Source organism: Chenopodium album, chromosome 22 (assembly GCF_948465745.1).
Source record: "Chenopodium album chromosome 22, dcCheAlbu1.1, whole genome shotgun sequence".
Lineage (NCBI taxonomy): Eukaryota > Viridiplantae > Streptophyta > Magnoliopsida > Caryophyllales > Amaranthaceae > Chenopodium > Chenopodium album.
This window is the reverse complement of record NC_137855.1, coordinates 26,670,819-26,687,924: the sequence shown is the minus strand read 5'-3', so window position 1 is coordinate 26,687,924 and position 17,106 is coordinate 26,670,819. Positions and strand designations below refer to the sequence as shown.

The 17,106-nt window shown below is 35.7% G+C and overlaps 3 non-coding genes across 3 annotated transcripts; 1 reads left to right on the top strand and 2 right to left on the bottom strand.

Annotated features, from left to right (window-relative positions):
* Positions 1 to 836: 836 nt before the first annotated feature.
* TRNAW-CCA (transfer RNA tryptophan (anticodon CCA)) lies at positions 837 to 910 on the bottom strand. The gene has a single exon. It is a non-coding gene; the product is annotated as a tRNA-Trp (tRNA).
* A 191-nt stretch (positions 911 to 1,101) lies between these two features.
* Positions 1,102 to 1,175, bottom strand: TRNAP-UGG (transfer RNA proline (anticodon UGG)). The gene has a single exon. It is a non-coding gene; the product is annotated as a tRNA-Pro (tRNA).
* Positions 1,176 to 11,604: 10,429 nt separating this feature from the next.
* LOC145606415 (small nucleolar RNA R71) lies at positions 11,605 to 11,710 on the top strand. The gene has a single exon (XR_014105295.1). It is a non-coding gene; the product is annotated as a small nucleolar RNA R71 (small nucleolar RNA).
* Positions 11,711 to 17,106: the final 5,396 nt, after the last annotated feature.

The following is a 17,106-nucleotide window of genomic DNA, read 5'->3' as shown; positions in this document are numbered from 1 at the left end:
GGAGGATCCGGCTACAGGAGAACTAGGAACAGAGAGCTTTCCCCCCTTTTCCGCCTGACCCCTTGGTCTTAAGAATGCTGATTTTAAGGTTTTAAAAATGAGTGATTGCCCTTCTCCGACCCTTACTGCCCAACCTGGGAGCGGACAGCTGATGCGTTCCACTTATTGAATTGATGAATCAAAAAATTTCAATTGAACTTATTCTTTGATCCTTTGAATTGCTTTTTTTCTTATTCGCTTTCCAAATGGAAACTTAGGTAAGTACTTTAGAAACATATATGTATAAAAAGAACATCTTTTTTTTAGCCCCTTCATGTCTACTCTAACTAGTTATTTTGGTTTTTTACTAGCGGCATTAACTATAACCTCTGCTTTATTTATAGGTCTAAGCAAGATACGACTTATTTAAAATTAATTGAATAAACAACTCAAGAAATCTTTCTGTACTGTAGGATTCTGTCTATTTTAGAGTTCTTTACTGCGACAATTGATAGTTTTTGGTTATTGAGATTCGTGGGGAATTCAGATTCATATTTAGGGATAGATATTACCTTTCTTTTTTTTTTTCAAACGAATTGAAATGATTGAAGTTTTTCTATTTGGAATCGTCTTAGGTCTAATTCCTATTACTTTGGCTGGATTATTTGTGACGGCATATTTACAATACAGACGCGGTGATCAGTTGGATCTTTGATTAATTAACAAATCTTTTTTTGATTGACCTCCTCCTTTCTCAAATCAACAGGAGGTCAATTTTCAATTAGATTACTGTTCATTTAGTTTAGTCTAAGTCTTTTCTATTTCTATAATTCAACTTGACTTAACAACAATGGAATCACGCTCTGTAGGATTTGAACCTACGACATCGGGTTTTGGAGACCCACGTTCTACCGAACTGAACTAAGAGCGCTTTCTTATCACAATAGATAAGAAAGATTGGCAAGAATGGTTTTTTTTATAACTCCAAACTATATCTATATCCTGTATGCATAGATTATCTACCATATAGAGTATCATAAAAAAAAGAGAGATTATGTATCTTCGATTTTAATCAAAATTTCAATTAATTCCTCCTTACTTCTCAGAGTAAAAGTAATTAGGTAGGGATGACAGGATTTGAACCCGTGACATTTTGTACCCAAAACAAACGCGCTACCAAGCTGCGCTACATCCCTTTCAATTCAATTCGTTTTTATAGTGTAATTGTAAAGAATCCTTGCCTTGTTTTCCACATTCTTTTTTTCCATAAAAAGAAAATACAGAATTTTTTTTGCTCGGCTATTTCCTCTTCTTTTCGGCCTCTTCTCATACTAAGGTATAATAGAAAGTATTTGTATATTAAAACCTGTCGTAAAGTAAAAAAAATATGTTGTAGGAATGCTCAGTTCGGTAGATAAGGGACATGCTATTCTTTTTCTTAAAAAAATCTCTTTAAATTCTATTATTGGAAATTTTCATTTGACTTAGCTTAGGCATTTTGTGTACAAAGACAAGTATTCTTTAACTATCATATATATAGATCCGATCATAGATCCAATATGTATTACTTTATTTTTTCAATTAAAGAAATTAAAAAGGAGGATTTTCAATGCGAGATTTCAAAACATACCTTTCCGTGGCACCGGTCCTAAGTACTTTATGGTTTGGGTCTTTAGCCGGTATATTAATAGAAATCAATCGTTTTTTTTCCAGATGCGTTGACATTCCCCTTTTTTCATTCTAGTTATTAATACGGAAAGGGTTTAGCGAAGATTCGAGATAGAATCAACTCCCTGTGAATAATCCCTACCCTTTTTTATTTATTCTAAAAAAAGAGGGTTAGTTTAGTAAAGAAGAAAACTGGATTCAACCTTCCCAAAACTTAGGTTCAGGTTAAGTTAAGAGTTTTCTACACGATATTTAAATGAAATACTATGATTAGAGAGATATCTAGTTAGAAACCCTTTTGAATTTGATTACGGAGTAGTTCTTTACTTAACTATTACTACTCTATTGATTTCCACATAATCTTTCGAATTGCGAATTGTATTTCTAGTTAGCAACTTCTATTTTAGCAACTTTTCTATTTTTTCCCTTCTTCAAGAAAAATAGAAAAGTTTCGGACGACTTTTTCAATAATGCAATTTATTTGTCCATGCCTTTTATAAAGTAGGATGGCTTTTACTCATAAGCATTTGCCATTATTCACAAAGAAGATATAATCACAAGCTTGCATCAATGGAACCACATATCCCAACCATATCACAACAAACTCCATCAAGAATGATCAATTGCTTCACAAAAACAAGAAGAGGAAGAAAATGAAACAAAAGGCCAAAGATCTAAAGATGTGGCTTGAAAAGAAGGGAATAGGCTCAAATGGTTGCAAGAAGGCAAATGTAAACCCAAAAATGAAGATGAAATAAATTATCCTAAAAATGAAAAATACCACCCCGAAAAAGGTGCCTTTGTACTCCCTAGATAGCTCGGTCTCGGGTTTAAGAATCATACATCAAGCTTTATATATTAGGTTTGCAAAGTCAAGGATCCACGCCGCTCATACAAAATAGGTTGAAGGCTTGAAAAACGATGAACCTCACATGGATGTAGCAAAAACTCACTAGTGGTGTCAAATCGACTATAGGGAGCAACTACCAAGCATGCCACAAACAAGTAGAATCCGGCTTCATGATCCTCCTAGTTCAAACCAACTACCCTAGCATACACCTATCCTAGAGTCAACCGAATATAGTCTCAAACCGTGCATACCTTTACCACTTAGGAAGAAAATCATGCAAAAGACAAAGTCCAATGTACAAAGTCCAACTCATAAAAAAAATAAAAAATGAAAAATAAGCCTGAAAATCAAACCACAACCAAGAATGAAAATAAAAGAAAATAAAAGGAAAGGTAAAATAAAGGAAAAGAAAAGGAAATTCATAGATAAAGGAGAATAGGAGAAAAAGAGAAAAGGACTAGAAAGCAAGTTAAACACATATATCCCAATCGACAAACAAGTGATCGAATGACAACATCGTCATCGATCCCAAAAACATTACGTGTTAACAAGCATTCATCCTCAAACCATTCAAATTCCCCTAAACTAATCCTAATCTATGCAACCAAAGAAAAATAAAGAGAAAAATTAGAAAGGTCTCACCGGGCATCCATGCCTAGCATAATAAACGAAAGCAATATAGAAACCACCTTCGTTACGTTCCAAGATCGTAAGCATCTTCAAAAAGCCGCGTGAGAACAAGAAAAATAAAAGAAAATATAAACAAAGGAAAAAGGTTAGTAACTTCAAAACAAAAGAAAAGAAAAGGAAACTACAAAGGAACACTAAGTAACCAACTAAACTACTAGCTAATTAAAAGACATTAGACTACAAAATTTGGATTCAAAGGAATTTGGATGCAAAGGTTTTGGATAAATGAAATTTGATGAGTTTTGGGAGAAGGTTGGTGCGGTTTTGAGGGTAAGAGGATGATGGGGGTCGAAGGTAGAAGGAAGAAATAAGGGGAAATAAAAGAAGAAAGAAGGAAAGGGAAGGTAAGGGGCATGGCAGTGGGTGCGGCCATTGGTGGGTACACAAATAATGATGATGATAAACACCAACATAGGCAGTAGCAAGATCCCCATTTTAGTGGGTTCAAATTCTCAAAATAATGGTAGCACCACATGAACCCACCAAAAACAAACTTCCTTCAACTTTTAAAGAACAAAATTCTCTATCTTACCTCCCACTAAAATTCATCCCCTTTTAACTCAAATTTCGATGATATCGAGTATAAACACATCAAAAACTGCAAAACACTTTCTCATTCCTCATGCTCACTTGATGAAATCCAATCCCAAGAATCCAACCTACAAATCCAAACAAGTAGAAAAGTGAAAGAAAAGAAACTAAAAGAAGGGAAAATAAGAAAATTCAAAATAAAAAAGAAAGATTAGAGATCTCCGGGTTGCCTCCCGGGAAGCGCTTACTTATGGTCCTAAGCTCGACCCTTCCTCCAAATCATGGATAGTCAAAGAACACCACCTTCTTCAAAGTGGCGGAAAAAGCAAATGTAATACCCCGTATTTTTATACGTATTTTATTTAAAGTATGTATTTTATAAAATATTTAAATAGTTATAATCATTTTAATTAAAGCATTTTAATTAATATTATTATAAAAGGAAAGTTTATTTAATTATTTTTATTTAAAAGATGGGGTTTTAATTTAAGAAAGTTTAATTTTTAAAAAGTTTTATTTGGGAAGGGATTAGGAAAACTAAAAGAGGAAAATTTAGGGTAAAAGGGTTAGTAGAGAAGGGGTATAAATATCCCACTTATGAGGCAAATCAACTTTGCCCAGAGTGGAGAAAACCCAAGGTAAGCTCTCCCCTTTTCTCCTTACTTTTCTTTTTCTTTTTCTTCCTCTTCCCCTTCCCCTATGCACGGCCGGCCACCATCACCACCAGCACACGTGGCCGGACCACCACAGCACACCACCGCGCGCCACCAGCACACGGCCAGCAGCCGCGGCGGTAGGCGGCAGCAGCCAGGCCACGCCGTGGTGGCTGCTGCCGTGAGTAACTCTCAAAAAAAAAACTTAATCTTTCTTTCTCTATTTTTAATTTATGCTTAGATCTAATTATAAAATATGAGTTTTTGGATTAATTTTGATATTTGAATGATGTAATTATATTAATAAATTTTCAGATTTAGTTTAAATTGAAAAGCCCATATTTTTGAAACCCTAGGTTCTTAAATTATGAAATTATGAAAGTATATGATGTATTAATGTTTAGATCTTCAAATTAAGTGCTTTAAGACTAAATTACAGCAAGTTTTAATTAGAAAAAATAGTGCAGGAATTTTATATAGAACCCTAAATATTATGCTTTTAAAGGAAATTTAAATTACCCATTAAGGGGAACTTAATTATGGTGTTTTAAATATAATTTCAGCTTATTCTAATTAATTTATGAAGGGGTTTTAAAATAGTATATATTGCTGGAAATTTGTTTAGAGTGGACTTTAATACTTCATTATAAATTTAATGTGTACGAGACTTTGAAGTGAGCAATTTTTACTAGTCGTGGCGATTTTAAGATCATATTCAAGGTACGTTCGCGTACTTAGCATATTTGATGATGTAGAATCATGCTAGGTTTGGTTTCAATCAATTACAAGTAGTATCATGCTAAGGTTTATGTATTAAATTGTGAATTATTGGTATTGGTGATTGAATTATGAAGCATGAATTATTTGTGATGATTTATGGATTGGAAATTATATTTTTGGCATGTGTATATGGACTACATATTTATTTATGGCATGTTATAGATCATGTTTAATTAAACTAATTGTTTAATTATGTTCAGAATATTAAAAAGGAATTTTATTATAGTCCATATAATTTTTATTGATGCTTTAAGCATGAGGAAGGAGCTATATAAGTGTCTATGTACACAAGGAATAAATAGTATGTTGGTGCCTTTGTGCACTTAAGGTGTTTTTAACACCGAGGGATAGGATTGTTGACGCTTTATGCGTTTAAGGTGTCTTTGACACTGAGGTAGATTTAAAAAGGGTTCAACATTAAATTATATGTGGTCACTAATTATTCAAGAATTAAATTGGTATGTTTGTTTGATTGAATAATCATTGTTGATTGAATTATTATGCTTTGGGAGTCATCACCAAGTTTAATAATCTGTAAATAACGTAAAGTGAAAGAGATTACGCACCAAAACTCTTGGAACGTATATACCTTGAGTATGATCAATGGGGGGAGTTATGGGGTTTTACATTTAACCATAACTTCTAATGGAGTACAGGACGCTGTATATTCCTTTTTATTATTATGCGCTGGAATTCCGCCACCAATGTGTGGCATAGGTGTGCTGGCACGGTTAGCTCCCGTGACAGTGAACCTCAATTTATTGAGGGAGGTTTAGTTGGAAACCCATTCGATGCGTAATCAACGCTAAATGAATTATTTAGTGTCCAGTTAAAGAGTCTTGTCGTTTGTTGTGTGCTTGTAAACAGGTGCAATGAGGTAAGTATGTGTGATGCTAGGTATTGCATGTTACTGTGTTTAATACGCTTATGTACTCAGCTTTGCTGATTGTGTGTGTTGTTTGTGTCTGGCTACGTCTTTATCTTGGCCCTACGATGATCCATTTTAATGGAGAGTAGTGGGGGCAAGTAGAGATACTCTTTTCAGGTATTGAGGCATGTTCATGATGGGGCATGAGTGAAGAGAGAATTATGCTAGTTTCCACTAGGATGTGTAATGATTATGCTTTGGATGTTTTATTTTATTACTTGTTGGACTAACACTATTATTTGATTGATCGGTTTTTGAATAAGGGCCCTAAGTGGTTCCAAGTTGTAATGGATTTTATTTAACTTGGTTTTGTTGATTTTCAACTTTACTTTCGTTAATTTGGTTTTTAAATTGTGTCATTACTTAGTTTTGGCTTTCAAGTCTTCCGCTGTGTATCTTTGATTGTTGCCTTAGTTGTTTTCACGGTGGCGGTAATGTCTTAGGGATTCCTAAAACGTATTTTCAAGAGGGGAAAGTGTATTTTAAAGGAAAGGAATTTCTAGGGTGTTACAGCAAAGCAACATCTCGTTGTTGCTTGATGAGATTTTATACAAAGACTTTTCAAATGCAAGCTTTTCTTTCCACAACTTTTTTCTCTTTCTGTTCTTCTTAGAATCTCGAGCTTTTTTCTTTGCCTTTTTGTTCTTGGTAGATGGTTCCTCACCATCTAAATTCATGGGAACATCACCTTCATCTTGAGGATAGAGTTCAAACCAATGAGGAATGTTAACTTCCTCCTCGTCCATAAGCTTGGGAAGCTTCGTTTTCTCTTCACTAACCTTCTTGCAATCACAACTCAAAAGCACATCATCATAATTCTCAAGAAAATCGTTAGTTGAAGAGTCAATCATGCATACATTATCAATGGAGCAAGGGGAATTAACACACATAATTCCTTTCACAAGAGACAAAGACTCATGCATCGGTTTCAAATCAAAACTTTCCTCATTTGTACCAACTCTCAATGTAATACGACCTCCCTTAACATCTATCAAGGCTCCCGAGGTAGCTAAGAAAGGTCTTCCTAAGATGATAGGGATATGGTCATCTTCCGCAATCTCAAGCACAATGAAATCAACGGGCACTACTAGAAAAACATTAATTTGCAGCGGTTAAAAAAGGTTCATTTGCTACGTTTTTGGAGGGGCATCAAACGCCAGGGCAACAAATTAATCGATTGATTTGCTGCGGTTGTAACTGCAGCAAATTAATCAATCGATTTGCTGCGATTTTGCCATTTAGCGGCAAATCAATCAATTGATTTGCTGCGTTTATTGCCATAAACCCCCGCAAATAAATAAATTTGACAATTGTTGAATAATTTAATTATTACCTTTATAATGTTCGAAACTCTACAATTCAATATCACTAAAAAATATTCTTTTTACTAAAACATTTATTTGCACTAGTAGAAAAAATCGTAATTGCATTGTAACTGATACACAAAGGCATAAATATATAAACTACTGTAATATATTTCCATTAATAAAAAAAATTCATGCAATATTACATTACACTTTCATTAAAAAAAAAATTAAAAAAATACATCGGGAAAGCAACACAGTAGGCCTTTCAGCAGCTCAACATAACATAATTGGGGCAAACCAAAAACAAAGGTATGTAACAGAGGTAACAGTGGGAGCATAGCCTCTTGATGTTAACATGAATCACCCAAAATTCCTACTCCACCAAATATCAAACTCAGAGATTCGATGGTTTGAGAAGTAATAGGACTATAGGAGGAAACAAATGTAGTGATGTCAAGTAGGCAGCAACATAAGCAGCATCCGGTAAGCAATACCATGAGTGGCATCTAGCATATAGCAGCACAAGCACCGGCAACACAAACACAAGAAAATATAGCACAGACAACATTAGCATTTAATATAAAAGGACAAGGCATGTTTCTTACTGATAACAAAATGCATAATAATCAGTAGCACGTTAACAACCTTATTGTGAGAAAAATAAATGATACAAACTATCACACAAAAAGATATAAACATGGGACAATAATCTTTTCCACCTCCCAAAGAAAACTAAGTGAAATTTTAATAAGTTTCATATTACTTCTTTTCCACCTTTCTCTACAATTGAAGTATTGAACCACCTATATGCTTTTAAAATAAAGTTAACCATTATACAAATATCAAATTATTCAATTTGAATATATTGGCATCAAATCTTAGAAACTGACATGTATTATCTTTACTATTTCTTACATTTCTCAAAGTTTTTATCTTTGTCGAAAACCTGAATCTAATTAGCTAATTGTCATGGTCATCATGCTGACTAATCTATAAAGTTAAGTCATTTCCCTTTGCTTAACAAGAACAAAAGCATGTCCATAGCCCAGTGTGACAATAAACAAATTAACAAAATAAATAAAAACTTAAACTCACCACCTTTTTATAGCATAAAACACATATCCAATAAAAATCACCACCATCCATCAAAAGAGACAGTATATTGGAAGCTTGCAAAACACTATAGCAACTTAGTACCTACAGGAATGTTAGAAGTAAGTCTGATATTTTTAATTTTCATTTATCATGTATATAGAAAGCAAGGAAGCATACAAAAGACCATATGGTGAAATAAGTAGATAGTAGGATGACAGTCATTGTAGTAGACTAGCAGATGCTAATAGAGAATTGATTGCAGTGAAATTGAAATGTGAAATCAATACATAACAAGTTGATATTTTTCTATCCCTTATCCCTTCACAAACTCAAACCCATTTTAGCTAAACAAAAAACCCACCTTCACTTTCTTATGCAACTAACTAACCTTCACCCCCGATTATCATAATCATATAATAATTCAAAATAGCAAGAGATTCCAAATTAAGATGCAAATCACAATTTGAATTAAAATTCTCCTAAAATTGGGGATCCCTGTTTTGTAAATTGTAATAAAGGAAGTAAAAGCAAAGCATACAATTAGTTACCTAACTATGAGATTGGCGGTGAGCGCAACCTATTAGATCGGTAGGTGACACTTCGATTGAACGACTCAAACGCTGCCAACAACAATGGATTAGCCACTATAGCATGAACCAAATCAGACCCAGAAAATCACAAGTATTGAAGAAGCTTAATTTTAGGTTTTAGGGTTTAGTCAGCATTAGCACACAGGATTCAAGTTACATAAGCAACAACCTTTTTGATTTAGGATTGTTCAAATCCAATTTTTTACGGAGATTAACAATTGAAACAATATTTTTAGCGAAATCAAAATCACTGACCTTCTTCGCTCTTGCGCTTCAAGAAATCGAGATAATTTGGTCGGAGAAAGGGTTTTTTCGTTGGGAAACCCTAGATAATCAATCAACAGAATCTCCAATAATAGATGAGATTCCGATGAAGAAGACGATGATAATGATGATGATGTTGAATGCTGTAAATGGCAGCGACAGCCATGGATGATGTATAGAGGATGAGAGTCAAAGCTGCGCCAACTTGGTGAGGATGAGTGAGAAACGCAAGTCGCCGATTATTGAGGATAATTAAAACCTAAATCGCCGGTGATCGAGGATTTGTAAGGAACTCAAATTGTTGGAGTGAGAAACGAGGAAGGTGGAAGAGGAGGAGAGAGAGTAATGAATGAACTGGGTGGCTAAGGAAGCAGGGTTTAGGGTAAATGTAGGATAATTGATTTGCAGCGGTTCAAAAGGAAAAACCCCTGCTAATTAATGGTTGTAATAAAAATAAGCGGTAATGGATTAAAATCTATGTAAACTCCACTTTCATTTGCGGCGTATTGCCAAAAATGTAGCAAATCAATAGCAGCAAATCAATTTTTTTCTTGTAGTGGGGAATGGTGAACTCTCCTATCTTGAGAGGAACATCCTCAACTTTCCCCTTTGGAAACTTAATAGACCGATTGGCCAATTGAAGGGTCATGTTGGATGGAAGAAGCCCACCTAGCTTGAGTTTCTTAAAACGGAATAAGGCATGATGCTAACACTAGCACCAAGATCACAAAGAGCATTGTGGAACAATTTTCCTTTGATTTTGCAAGGTACGGAGAAATTTCCAGGATCTTTCAACTTTTGGGGTAAGTCATTATGAATAAAGGCACTAAAACACTCCCCTAAATTCACCGATTCCACCAAATTGCAATCTCTCTTACCGCTCAAAATTTTCATTAGAAACCTAGCATAGTTTGGCATTTGTTCTACCACATCGGTAAAAGGAAGAGTAAGATGAAGCTGCTTAAGCATCTCGATTAATTTCCCAAATTGCTTATCCAATTTGTGTCTATTGTGCTTTTGGGGGTAAGGAAGTCTAGGTTTGTAAACCTCATCTTGCTTCCTCTCTTTCTCCTTAGGCTTATCATTGGAATCCTCACTCATCTTGCTAGGTTCTTCATGCTTATTCCCTTCACTCGGATCACTCTCCTTTTCACTCTCCTTACTCTTCCTAGGAACACTCTCTTTAAGGACCTTACCACTCCTAGTGGTCATAGCACACATCGGTTCCCTAGAGTCAACTTCTTGTGAGGGTAAACAATATGGACTAGCACAATCTCTCAAAGGGTCGGCTAGTTGAACAATTTGGTTCTCAAGCTTCTTTCCATGAGTAAATAGGACCTCAAACATTTTGTTACAAGACAATGTGAATTCATTCAACATCTCGAATTGAGCCATCATGAAATTCTTTAGCCTATTCAATTGGGATTGTTGAGCATAGAAATCATCACCTTGGCTTTGAGTCTTTGGAGTAATTTGGGGTGGGGTATCTCTTTGAACATCATTTTGAAAATCTCCCCTACCTTGATTACTCCAATTACCCTTACCATGATTTTGGCCGGAATTTTGATTATGGTTACCATAAACTTGGTTATGATCCCCATATTCTTGGCCATGGCTTTGATCATTACAACAAAAGTTATTATGGTTACCACAAAATTCTTGGGTCACATGGTTACCATAACCACTATTTTGGTTATAATTATCATAGCTCCCATGATTGTGATAATTCCTATTCCCAACATTCTTTTGAGCATTAAATCTAGGTCCAAAATCATTATTATCAACACAATTCTCATGCACATTCTCATATCCATCATATCTATCACAAGGAACATTGGGGCAATTAGAAGCATTATGATCATTCTTTCCACATAAATCACAAACCAAGCATTCTCTTATCATGCAACAAGAAGAAAAAAGGGGGTTGGAGTAGGAAGATGTACCTCTCCCCTTAAATTGGGAGGGAAGACTAAAAGCTTGTGAAGGACTCTCGAGCTTGGTCTTGAGAGAATTCACCTCCTTTCCTAACGCCGAGACCAATGTGGACAAGTCATTGACGACATAAGATTGATCAATTTAGCCACTTGTGCTTGCCGATTCCCTCTCTACATCATGCCAATCCATGTGGTTCCTTACCACATCATCTCTTACATCCACAACCTCTTCTTCCGTTTTGTTCATAATCGGCCCTCCGGCTCCGGCATCAAGGCTTGATCTACCTTGAGAGCTTAAACCACCATAGAAAATTTGTATGACTTGATAGGTTGGAATTCCGTGGTGAGGGCATTCCCTTTGGTAATCCTTGTACCTCTCCCATGCTTCATAGAGATTCTCTCTAGGCAATTGCTTGAAACATTGGATTAAGGCTCTAGCCTCCGTCGTTTTCTTTGGTAGGTAGAAGCGGGACAAGAAAGCTTTTGTGACTTCATCCCACGTCCTAAGGGACCTTGGCTTTACCTCCTTGTCCAACCACTCTAAAGCTCTTCCAATAAGAGAGAAGGGAATCAACTTGAGCCTTATATATTCTTGAGCAACTCCAGCTACCATAATTGTATTACAATACTTTTCAAAATCCTTGAGATGGTTGAGAGGATTTTCACTTTTTGTGCCACCATATTGTTTCCTCTCAATCAAGGTGATCATAGCCAGTTTAATTTCAAAATCACCATCCGGGATCAATAATAGAGCAATCCCGCTCTCATACTTGTAAGCGCCCGGAGTGCCCAACTCCTTCAATGTCACTCTATGAGCTTCTCCCATGGTTCACTTACACACAATCTCAAACAAAATTATTAGTAGCACGGCTACAAGTGTAGCCTAAAACCAAATCTTTTTGTGTTTTTCAAATAGATGGAATAGACTCAACAACAATACACAATCACGACACCATTCCCCGGCAACGGCGCCATTTTAATCGATGGTGAAATGGTAGGTCGTTGGACTACCCTCCCCAACCGGTCAAACAAAATTTATAACACTTAACCAACCCTTATACAATTATATAGTGGTGAGTCAAGGGTCGAACCCAAAGGAATGGTGAGTAACGGTCTATTGTCTATGGCTAAGCTATTCCGAAATCAAGAGGTAGGGTTGTAATGCTAAGACTAAGTCGAATGCAACAAATAAACTTGAAGGAAATCAAATGTGATAAACACTAAGGCTAGGATCCACATGCATTCATAATGAAATCAATCAATTTGGAATGTCAATCAATTAAGTCAAGCAATGTGATGGAAAATCAATATTGCAACCAAAAGAGCATATCAAGCTATTCTCCTAGAGGTCTAACTAGCGCCAACTACGATAAACTCTAGCTATGAAACGTCACAAGATACCTTAATCGTGTAAATGCAAGCCACAAATCAATGGTCCATATCAATGTGAACTTACAATGCAATCTAGTGTGAATAACTAGGGTGATCAAGCCTAAATCAAACACACACATGCACAAAATTAATCAACCAATTTAATCACATTATCAACTCAATCAATTTCCCCAAATTAACTTCAATTCATTACTAATACATGCTTCACCATTACCCTAGCAACCAAACAACTCACAATCCATTAAGAACATCAAAATCAAAGCTAAACTAATCAACAAATTCATATTCATCAATTGAAATCAAACTAGATCAATCAAACTTAATCAATCAACAAAACTTTTAGAGCCTCTAATTACATTGAATTGGTGTATTTTTGGGTTTAAAGCTTACTAACTTAATCTATAATGTAGATAGTTTCAAAGATTACTATAATTCCAAGATTTTATGCATAAAGTTAATTTTCAGATTTTTATAAAGGTCTAAACTTGCATTTCATGTATAAGGGTGTATTTTAAGGTTTTTATGAAGGAAACTTAAAGAACTATATATAAGCTTTTGATTTTAATAAAAGGGAAGGTTTTAAAGTGTTGTTTAATTGGATTTTGAAGGTTTAAAAGTAAGTTAGTATTGCTGTAAATTTGATTGTTTGGGTATTGATTGAAATCTTATTGTTTGGTTTAGGAGAGGACTTTATAAAAGGTAATTTCTAGTTGGTTAAGTGGCCAACTAATTGGTTTGTTCAAGGTACGTACGAGCTACGAAACCTTGCCTTTAGAAGCATGTTTAGGAATGAAACGAGAACTTAGTATCATGTATAGAGAAGACTGGGAATAATTATTTGGTTATACATTGTGATTTCTGAATGAAGTGCACTATTTTACTCAGCAAATATTATTTATGCATTTACTTTGCAAGGTGCGATTAGAGGCAAAGGTATGTAAGTTTGTGGAATGATTTATTTATTACTCATTCATGATTATTGAAATAGGATGAGTAAAGGAAGAATTCAAGTCTTATAAGACGAGGTTAAGGTTTTGGGGTGTCTTATGCACTCAAGGTGTTTATACACCAAGGTAGTTAATGGAATAAATAATAAATGTTGCTTGTCACTAATAAATCAAGAAATGAAATTGGAAACTTGTTTACTTGATTGAATTGATATTAGATTATTGTATTGTTTGCATATGAGTCACCACCAAGTCTAAACTTGTAAATCACGTAAAGTGCAAGATGGATGAGCAATAAAACTCTGGATTGGTACACATCTGGAGTAATGACAATCAGGGGTTGGGTACATGGGGTATTAGCCGTGTACTTTTCTCGAGGCCATCTGATCTACGAGTCTCTTATTTCAAATATTTTTGTAAACAACTAGGAGTTAGGTGAGATCTCATACTAACTACGGTCACGGAGTCGCGCCTGTGGTCGTTGGATGTTTATTGATGTTTTCGAAAGGAGGCATGGGGTTTTCTTTATTGATGTTCCAAATGGAGCATGGGTTGGACAACTTTGTCTATTGCTTAATCCAATGAATAAATTGAAATGAGTTAGCTACTATTAACTAGTGAAGTCTTAATAAAATTGATAGTTGAGTCGTGTGTTGAGTCTATAATTTAATTATGCATGATGATTGGTTATTAGTAGCATGTTAGGGATTTCTTACTTTGTTTCGCAGCTTGTATGTACTCAGCTTTGCTGATTGCGTGCTTTTGTGTGTGTTTTTCTTTGGTCATGGCCTTCGCCTTTCAATGACCCTGTGACGATCCAATTTTTACACTTGTAATATTGGGGAGCAGTTTAACCACAGGTTCTTACACATGCAGAATTCACATCGGGGTTGTGGGATTTTGAGTGGAGAGTTGGTTATTGTTCGCAGTTTATTTCTTTTCGCAAGTTTGAATATATTTGAACTCTGGTTTTATTTATATACTACTTTTGTTGGGTTTTGAATAAGGGCCTTAATGGTTTTAGCTTGTATCACTTAAGTTGGTTTTATTTGTTAGTTTTGAAACTTATTTATAACTGTAGACACCTAAAAATGTCTCCCCAAAACCAAACCCGATGATGAACAACCTTTCACCGCCATTATTGGTCGGGTTCAGTATTTAATCCCGAGAGTGCTTAAAAATCATATTTAATTAAATTCGTATTTCTGAATAGTCCATGGATCAGTCTTGATGTTTGGTAAAAGCATAGTTTTAATTTTAGCCCAAAACCTTTTTTTATTTTATTGTTTTTGGCCCAAACCCCTTTTATTTATTTATTTTTAATTATTTTCTTAATTTAGCCCATTTTTAATAAATCTGAAAATGGCCCGAAATTATTAATCGGCATTTAAAAGCTGAATGAAATTAGGGTTAAAAATGAATTTACACGGAAAAATGACAAAAACTATCCCGCGCCACGGCAGGAATTCCCGCGTCACGGGATTCTTTCCCGTCTGACGGTAGGGAATCCCGTGTCACGGGAAACCTGATGTGACACGGGTACAGTTCGTGTCTTTTCCGTGTAAACCCTAACGCGTTTTCTTCCCCCGTTTGTTTAAAAGTATCCCGCGTCACTCAAAAGTGCACCGTGTCACGGGATTCTCTCCCGTCTGACGGTGGAGTTTACCGTGTCACGGTACAGTTTGCCGTGTCATGGGAAACTGTTTTAGGGTTTCTGTCATTTTAGGGTTCCGTGTGTTCCCTCAACACTTTTTTCCTATAAATAACCCCTCATTTCTGATGTATGGGGCATAAAATAATTCTCTCATATGCTCTAGCCTAAACACTAGCCTACCCTTCTCTCTTTCAAAATACCTTCCTTAAGAACTCCAAGGAGTCCGTACTTTACCCGGGGTTCTGTCCTTAAGCCACGGCGTGAAAGGTAGAACTGTTTGAGGGTTTGGCCCCAAATCAATTCTCATTTAATTTAATTTAATTCCATTTTAATTATTGTTTAATTATTTTCCTTGAAGTTACTAACGCGTTTATTGTTTTTATAGTAGCAAGCAAACAAAATCAAAGTAAGGAATCATGTTCCTTTTATTTCTACTATTTTTCTAACGATTTTATATTGTTGGATTTATTGCTATATTGCTTCCAATATTAATGTTTGTTTATTCTATATTTATGATCACCATATTGCATGTTTAAAGGGAATATGTAATTGAATGTAACGACTAATAAGATAATTTGGACAACCGGTTTAGGTTCCTTTTAATCTTACTATTAAATCAAAGTGATCACTAATAATTAGAATTATGTGTTGCATTAATATTAAACCAATTTAGCTTAATAATAGTTTGGAGCGAATTTGAATTTTGTTTGTATGCCTTTGAGATCGCAGGAATACTTTTCACAATAAGATCGAGTAGAGGCCAATACGGGCGAATGTGACTCCATGACTCACTTCGTACCATCATCCCCGATCCTCCATTCGTGGTTCCGAACCATATGGAGTTAGTAATCTCATGGATTATGAATGGGGTGTAACCTTCACGGGTCAATCGTTGTTGCCTATCGTTGTCCCTTTTCGTGGTTGCCTTATAATGATCCGTGAACGGTTTACAAGTTCCTTAAAAACTTGTTGGCGGCTCCCTACTTTCCTTGTCCCTAATCGCGTCCCTAATCGTATATGTCAATTCTCACTTCCTATGAGTGCCAAGCATATTCACACCATGCTTTAACGTAGGCGCAATTCGAGCGACGCCTACAATTTGGCGACTCCACTAGGGAGGATTCTTGGTTATTTATCTATTTGAGTGATCGGTATTTAATCGAGATGAGTGGATGAGACTTGAAAGATTCTTGAAAAATATTCCTGTGATTAATTTGGCATTTTTGCATAAGCATCGACGTTTTAACGTCGAATTTAGATCTGTCCCGTAGGAAAAATTGAACAACTTGATTGCGTACAAAGAAAAATAGGGCACCAGTCAGATTTTCTGACTGCCGTGTCACGGCAAAGTCTGCCGTGTCACGGTACAATGTACCCTCTGACGGTAAACTGTACCGTGACACGGGAATTTCTGCCGTGTCACGACAGTCCTAAAATCAGTCCGGTGGCTTATTTTCTCTTCTCACAGTTGACTTCCTTCGATTTTTCAGAAAAACCGTATGTGTTCTACATACGTCTTAGCCCCGGGGAATTTAAGCTCTATCAACCCAAAAACTCTCATGGCAATAAGGGTTCATCCGAGTTATTAAATCCACCCAAACCATGGAGTCGAGTTCGGTTTCATCACGAACTCGCGGAGCCGCCCGTTGGCATACACCCTCAAGGGAGGCTGCCTTGATAATGCGTCCAAACTCTTAACCATGGTACCCTTTTTGACACCCAAAGCTTGACCGTAGTCGAACATAGAACTTGACTTTAGGTTGAGAACTTTTTGCATCATCGTGACTAAACGCTACGTGGTTTATTTGGTACTAACCCACATGTGTTTGTTCATTTTGTTCTTG